The following is an 8,453-nucleotide window of genomic DNA, read 5'->3' on the forward strand; positions in this document are numbered from 1 at the left end:
TTCCTAAAACCTCATTAAAACACAAAATAAATGGCCATGAGATTTATCATAGGTCCAACAAGGTCAAAGGACCTTGGAGAAAAAATTTCATAATTTTTGGAAACTTAAAAGTATTTTTAAACAATTAAAAATATTCACAAAATCAATTAAATCATGAAAAATATTAATAATGATCTAAAAAATGATTTTAATTCAGAAAATGAAAGAGGAATTTATTTAAATTTTTTTGGTGAAACTCTCATATTTTTTGGATCAATATTAAAATTAATATGACTTAATGAAAATAAACCAAATAAAAGGAAAAATCAGAAAATAGAAAAAATGTGGACCACTTGATCTCCCTCATTAATTGAGGTGACAGATCAAGTGGCTGCTAGCGCGCATTCCACCATGGTCTTGAGTCAGCGTGCAACACAAATGGTAATCAGTTTCAACGCACGTGATTTAAACATTTCAAATGGATCAAGTGGTTTCTGATGAGTGCCAACACATCACCGGAGTCAAAGCTCCGGTCTCTTTTTCCGGTGAGCTTCACCGGACTGGTTCATTCATAACCATCACCAAAATTAAAAATGAGGACATGAATTTAAAGTAAAAATGCCACTGAGCTCGAATCTGACCTCAATTTATCCTAACTCCAAGTATATTAAGAGATACAAGGAGTTGAAATTTGAGGTGCACGATCTGAGTTGCTTCAATTTGACCTCAAAGCAACTCAATCTTGTTGCCTACATTGGTAGGACTTCAGACAACCAAGGATCCAAGAGAATTATGGAGAATTGAGTGAGAATCGAAGAGATGAAAATTTCTGGAAAATACCTTCAATGCAGGTCTGTTCTTGATTGATCTTGCTCTTGCTTGCTCTTGATCTTGTTCAGGACACTTGAAGGAGTAGAATTTAATGGATGAAAAGCTCAGGACTCTTGGAGTTTCAAATCTCAAAACAGTGAGATTCAAACTCAATTTCCAATGGAAATTATCAAGGTTATCCTTTGAAATAAGAGGGTTTGAAGGTATGGATTCAAAGCTGGCACGCAGGGTCCTCAATTCTGATGCATAGAGCCTCTATTTATAGTCAAATAGTTTGATATTTGCACACTTGAAATGGAATTCCAAAAATATCAATGTGCAATGCATGAGTGCATTACCGTGTACAAGCCCATGAAATCACTTCTTCTGATCAATAATTGAGTATAAGCAATGCTGAGATCATGTTGGAATGCAAAGCAAAGGTGTACGGAAGTTTCAAGTTCAATCTTGCCAAATGATGATCCAATGTTCAAGCCAAACACAACCCATTCAAATCTTGTCCAAAATGGATGAAATTGGACTTTTTGGAAAGGTTAGATCAAGAGGAATAATTTCCATGTTGGTCACTTTTTCATTTGAATCTTGGATCCTGATGAATTTTGAGCTGGAAGTTGGGAAAATCAATCATGTCAAAAAAAATTCTAAGTGTCAAGCCATATGTTCACTTATTCCACCTTGGTTAACTTTTTGTGTGAGATTCAAATGAGAAAAGTTCCTTCATAAACGTTTTAGCTCTATAAAATACATTCAAAATGGTCACAAATTTGACCTCATTTGGATTTAATATGAAGGAGTTATGCATTTTTGAAGTTGAGAAAAATCACTTGTTCAATGGCATTGGTCCAAAATGACCTATAATGTATCCTCATAGTACATGCTCATAAAAGTTGAATTATCTCTTCATTCAAACATAAAAGTTGAATTAGGAATATTTAATTTGATTGTGAAACTTGTAAATCTTTCATCTCATAAAAATTGAGCAAGTTATGGCCTTGGGAAGTTGTCATCTAAATTAGGGTTTAGACAAAATGACCTATAATCTTTCACCATAAAAAATGACTTTCCAAGAAAAACTAGCTCTAGACCTCAACATGAAAGTTATTTGTAATGTCATCTATAGTAACTTTTATCTTGGAATCATTTTGATATGACAAAAATTGTAGGAGATAGGGTCTAAGGAACCCAGTTTTGATCAGATGAATTCCTCTGGTCAACCTGTAACACCCCAAAATTTGCCCTCCTCATTCATGCATTCATTTTTAGGTCATTTAACATTTCATATTGCATTTCATCATGTCAATCAGAATCAGATCCAAGAAACTTTATTTTAAAAAAAAAAAAACAAAAAAAAATAAATAAATTTAATTAAATAAATAAATAAATAAAATATAATAAAAAAATCTTGGACTTGGACCTCTCTCATTTGAGCCCACAAAGCCATGAAAATCAGGTTATAAAAGAGGGAGAACAGACAGAAAAAGGAAGAGAAGCAAAATACTCTGAGGTTTCCTTGAAACAAAACCCTGGACAAAACCTGGAGAGAAACCTGACAGAGAACTCAGAGCAGCCTCCAAACCCTGAAGGGAACTCAACTACACAGAATCACCTCTGCCTCACATAAACCCTAAAGATGGTTTTGTAAACCTCACGGGTGCAACTCAATTTCAATCAAGCTCTCCAATCAGGTTTGCCCTTATTCCCATTACCTTTGTGCTTTGAAGTTGAATACTCTGAATGTTTGAGGTATGATGGATGAATTTCATTAGGTTTTTGCCCACGGGTTTATAATTATGTATGAATGTATAAATAATGCCTTGAATGCTTAATCGTTTAATTTCTGAAGTGTATGCCACAGGGTTTGAGGTTTCTGAAACCATACTGTTATCCATGAAAAAAATGCTTATCGTGTTTCACTAACCCTTTTGTTGAGTTTTTGTGAGGGCTCACATACTCTTGCAGGGATAGCTTGCCTGGTGTTCCACTTTATTTGTGGGATACCACCTGGAGGTTTCATTCCGATTACCTGTACTGACTCACTTTCTTTGATGGTGTTTAGCTTGGGAGATCCCTGGGTTTCTTGCTCCTTTAATTGCTGTTACTTCGGATCTTTATCCGTGTGGTGCTTTTACCTCTTTTCCATATTTTATCGCTTTCTTAGCTGGAAGACCTCGATAGGAGGCATTTGTTTTCTTTTGTTTATTTACTTCTGAGTCCCTTGTTGGCATGTTTACTTTATGCATGTTCCTTCGTCAAGGACTGCCTTTTTGCATGAGCATCCCTAACCCTACAACTCATTGATTTTTCTTCTCCTAAGAACACGTTTACTCCTTCTACTACAGGCGAGTAAGTCTCTAAAGGTCGAGCATCCGGTAGATTGTGTAGTGACGTCGTTCGTCCAAAACCCAATCCATAACCCCGTAGTTAGCCGAACTACGGCTTGCTCTGATTCTCATTCCAGATGAGATACGTAGGCATAAGACGCGATGTCTTAACGAGCACACATCCCCCTAACCCCTAGGTAGCCGAGCTACGAAGACTCTGATTCTCATATTCAGATGAGATACGTATGCAGTGGATGCGACATCCGTGCGAGTCATTTTCTTTTGACCCTTCTTTCAGTAAACAGCACAAGATAAACCCACACCCTTTAGACAAGAACTACAAAAGTGGATCCCGTAGAGTACTACGGATGCGTAGGGGTGCTAATACCTGAAGGTGAGAAAAACAAGAAAGGGGGGTTTGAATTGTTTGAAAAATAAGCGCTTTTGCAAAATGAAATCACACAATGATTTTATACTGGTTCGCTTATAACACAAAGCTACTCCAGTCCACCCGGCCAAGGTGATTTCGCCTTCAACAAGGACTTAATCCACTAATCTTGAAAGATTACAAACAACCCCTAAGAGAAAAGAAAATCTCTTAGTCCTCTCAAGTCTACAGACTACAAAGAGTCACTTGAGGAAAACAAATAAAAATAGATACAAGATGTGTAATCTAGAGTGCTTCTAAGAAAGCAAATATTACAAACTTAAGAACAAATTTTTCACTTGATAAGCAAAAGCTTAGTGAAAATCTTTGAAGAACAAAGATGTTTTTCTTGAGCGTGATATGATTTCAGTATAGTTTTGGCTAGTGATTTCTTCTTGTTTACTGAATGAGATTTCTTCTCTATTTATAGGAGTTGAAGTAGAGTTGAAGTAGCGTTGAATCTATTGGATATTGAGATGTAATTACGCCATTCCATTAATAGCTTCTGCAGTAGACTTTTTCACTTAGAAGTGACTACTTACCACAATTAGTATCTTTTCTCTTGGAAGTGGAGATTAACGTCTCTTTCTAATTGAGGAAATCCATTTGCAGAACTTTAACTTGGCTTAAACGTTACTTCATCATGATTAACAATTCTGATTAGAGTCTTTGTGTATCTGGAGAAATTGGCTTCTGATGTTATTTCTTGAATGTTCAGATGGCGCTGATAACTTCAGAGTTTGCAGAAGACATTTGTTCAGAGTCAGAGCTTCTAGACTTTACTTCATGTTCAGATGCTTCTGATACTTGCAGTTTTGTCCAGAGTTTAGAGCTTCTTGAATGAGATTCCTCTTTAGATGCTTCTGATACTTGAGATTTTGCATCTGATCTTGTTTTGCATCTGATGACATCATCAGATTTATTTCTTCTTTCTTTAGAACCCTGCACACTTAGAAACTTTTCGTTAGGGTACCACTTTTGGTTTCATCCTTTGTTATCATCAAAATCATGGAATCTATTGTAGAACTATTTTTGTTCTTACAATCTCCCCCTTTTTGATGATGACAAAACAAATAAAAATTATCAGATGAAACATGAAAAATATTAGATCAGATAGACAAAAGCTCCCCCTGAGTTAGTACTAGGGAGTTCAGAAGTTCTTACCAGAGCTTTCCAAGTAATTAGGTTTCTGAAAACTTTCTGCAAATGCTTAACTTTAAAGTTAGAGTTATTTAATCAGAGCTATTATTTAATCAGAGCTAATTTTATCAGAACTATTTCTATAATTGTTGCAGAATGCTTAAGGTTTTAGACATAATTTTCATCAGAGCTATTTAATAATTTCTCCCCCTTTTTGGCATAATCAAAAAGGCATAAAACATAAAAAGAATAATAGAGAGAAAAACACTTCATTAAACAAAAGCACGAAGGCAAACAGCAGTCAAAACAACAGATTCAAAGAAATATCAGAGCTAAAAAAGAAAAGACAGAAGCAAAAACACTAGGCAACCAAAATAAATCCTAAGTGCCTAAGGGTTTGGAGGAGGAGGAAGTCTCTGTAGTAGCATGGCAAACATATTCTGGAGGTTTTCATTCAGAGCGTCTTGTTTGTCCATCCTTGCCCGGAGCTCACTCTGATCTTGCTTGATCTCTTTCTGATCTTGCTTGATCTCCTTCAGAGTGTTAAGAATCAGAGGGATCGCAGAGGAAGACTCCCCCTGAATCAGAGCCTGCTGAGTTTCAGCTTCAGCAGCAGCTTGGGCTTCTGCATCTGCCTTAGCCTTGGCTTCAGCTTCCTGAATTCTCAGAAGTTCTGCTTCCTTTGCCAGGCGTTCTTCTTCCAATCTCTTAGCCTCAGCTTCTCTAGCCAGTCTCTCTTCCTCTAACCTTCTGGCCTCAGCTTCTCTAGCCAGTCTCTCTTGAAGTCTTTCCTCAGAGTCTCTGATGTAGCCATTTCTGACTTGTTCAGAGATACTCTTCAGCCTATAAGACTCAGAGGTCATCCAACTAATAACTCTGTTCCAGTGTGTCCTAACAGATTTAGGATCATCACTGACTTCAGAATTTTTAGCCAGAGACTTGATCTTCTGGACTGAGGATTCTGCAACCTGAATAATGGCCTCCTCAAGGGTAGGTATGATAATTTTAGGTTCAGGTTCAGGTGAATGAGGTGGAGAGTTTTGAGGGCTGAGATTTAGAGGTTGAGGTTCAGTTTCTGGTTCTGGCTGGGGTTCAGATTCTGCTTCTGGTTGAAGTTCAGAATCTGGGTCTGGTTGAAGACTAGGGGATGAAGCATAGAGTGGGTTTACATCTAATGGGTCAGAGTCTGGGCTAGGTACAGCGGGAATTAATGGTGGAGTGATATAAGGTTCAGATGGGCGAATTACAGATGGTTGAGTTTCAGAGGGTGTGGTGGTTGTTTGTGGTGGAAGTGAAGTTTGATTTTCAGAGGTGATGGTGGTTGTTTGTTGTGGAATAGAAGTTCGGAGGGGAGAGGTTACTTCAGTTTGTGTTTGAGTTTGTGGGGCGAAATTTTTAGCATAAATTTCAGCTATTGTTGGGGAGTTTGGGTCAGAGTGTTCTTGATCAGAGGATTCATGATCAGAAGACTCTTGGTTAGAAGAAGGAGAAAGGTAAGGGGGTGATTCATACTCAGAGGATGATGAAGAGCTGTGGTGATATAGTTGATTAGGGTCAGAGGTTGTTGTGAAGTTACGGGCAATTTTTAGAACAGGTGGAGGTTGAGAGGTTCTAATGGTTGAAGGAGGAATTTCAGAGGTAGTGAATATGGGAGGTGTTGGGAGAGGAGTAGAAGAAGCCATTACAGGTACAGAAGTAATAGGAGGAAGGGACTTACCAGAAGAAGAAGAGACTTTCAGAGGAGCTTTGGTTCCAGAGGATTCTCCAGTTCTGGGTTTCTTTGCCTTCCTTGCTTCCTCAGCTATCTTCTTCTCAGAAAGGCCTCTTTTGTATCTGACCAGATCTTCTACAGAATCCAGACAGTCTTCAAGGCGGAAATCAGAAACGTCAATGCCTTCATCCAGACGATCCTGAAGGTAGATGGCAATGGCATCTCTGGGTTCATTCTTGAAGAACCTTTCAAGGCCATGAGGCATCTTCCTCTGATCCTTCAGAGCTTCCCAGGTCACATTCATAGTGGGCTTGACTCTGATGTCTTTGATGATTCCCATACTCCTCAGATTTTTGGCATTGAGAGGCTTTCCAACGTCAATTGCCAGATCATCCATACATCTGGTCTTCTCCAGAGCATCTACCAGTCCATGCTCAATGAAGATATCAGAGAGCAATCTTCCCAGAGGAATGTAGGATCTGGGCTTCATATTATTCCTTGTTTCTCTGACTGAATCCCTCAGATATCTGAAGAGAAGAACAGGGAGGTTGATTGGAATACCCTTCTGAATACAGTAGAGGATGCACTTCTGATCAGCATTTATATAATCTGAAGAGTTGGAGGCTGGACGATGATGGATTGTTCCCAGAATAATCTTCAACCAAACTCGGAGGTTCTGATGAAGCTCCTTGTTCTTAGAGGGGTTTCCTTCAACATTTGCTTTGAAGATTGTAGGGTTAATGACTTCTGTGATGCGCTTGGACCTTGGAGGAATGTTGTAAATCCTTTTACCTCCAGTTCTCTCCATGTTCAGCAAAGAGGCAATAGATGCTTCTGTGATGATGATCTTCACTCCCAGAACAAAAGAAACAATGAACTCATCATCAGCATCTGCACATCTCCAGAACTCTTTCACCAGAAGAGGATAGATTGGACCATACAATCTGTTGAAGTAGTTTTCCCAACCTTGCTTGCGAAGATCTTCAGTTAAATCAACGCCATTTCTTCTCAAATTCTCAAAATCAACCAGCGATTCACATAGAACATCCAAACCTTCAAAGGGAGTTGAAAGGTTTATGTGTTGTTCACGTTCCAAAATGTGAGGTTCTTTGTAAACTGGGGTCGTGGTGACATCTACAACCATGGGTGTTTGAGTGTTTGAGGTTTGGGGGTTAGAAGCAGCTTCCATTTGTTGAGAGAAGTTAAAAACTTCTTGCTCTTGAGGATTCATGATGAAGATTGAAGAAGAAGATGAAGAACTGAGAAGGTTGCAGAGAAAACTTCGAGAGAGGGTTTAGGGTTTAAGAGTGAGTGAGAGTGATAAGTGTGTGAAATGTGAGAAAAGTGTTTATATACTAAGGGTAAAAACACATGCAAAACGACACACATACCAGCGTTAGCACAAAAACCAAAATAGCACGTTTGGGGGAAAAATGATTACAGCTCATTAATGAATGTCTAATCCCAACAGTAAGCACACTGCTCAAGGAGATTTCAAGCGTTCTGACCTTTGATTTCTTTTGACAGCCGTCTAGAAGTTCTAGGGTTAGACGCATGTTCCCCACGTGTTGATGTTTCTGATCTTCAGGAATACCAAAGGATTTCTGAAGATTTCTAACTCAGATATCTTCTTAACTTGGTAGAAGTATCAGAGTCAGAGGCAGAAGTGTATTTGTTTTTATCAGATTCTCATTTTACATGTTCAGAGCCAAATTTTACTCAGGGCAATTTTTAATGTTCAGATTTTCTAATATAAAGCGAAATCTATCTTCAGCCAGAGGCTTAGTAAAGATATCTGCCCATTGATGTTCTGTATCAATGAACTTCAGCGTTACTATTCCTTTCTGAACATAGTCTCTAATAAAATGATGTTTAATTTCTATGTGTTTGGCTCTGGAATGCAAAATGGGATTCTTACTCAAACAAATAGCAGCAGTATTATCACAAAGGATAGGAATGTTACTCTCAAAGATTTGTAGATCTTCTAGCTGATGTTTCATCCAGAGCATCTGAGTTGTGCACAGTGATGCTGAGATATATTCTG

Source organism: Lathyrus oleraceus, chromosome 5, assembly GCF_024323335.1.
Source record: "Lathyrus oleraceus cultivar Zhongwan6 chromosome 5, CAAS_Psat_ZW6_1.0, whole genome shotgun sequence".
Lineage (NCBI taxonomy): Eukaryota > Viridiplantae > Streptophyta > Magnoliopsida > Fabales > Fabaceae > Lathyrus > Lathyrus oleraceus.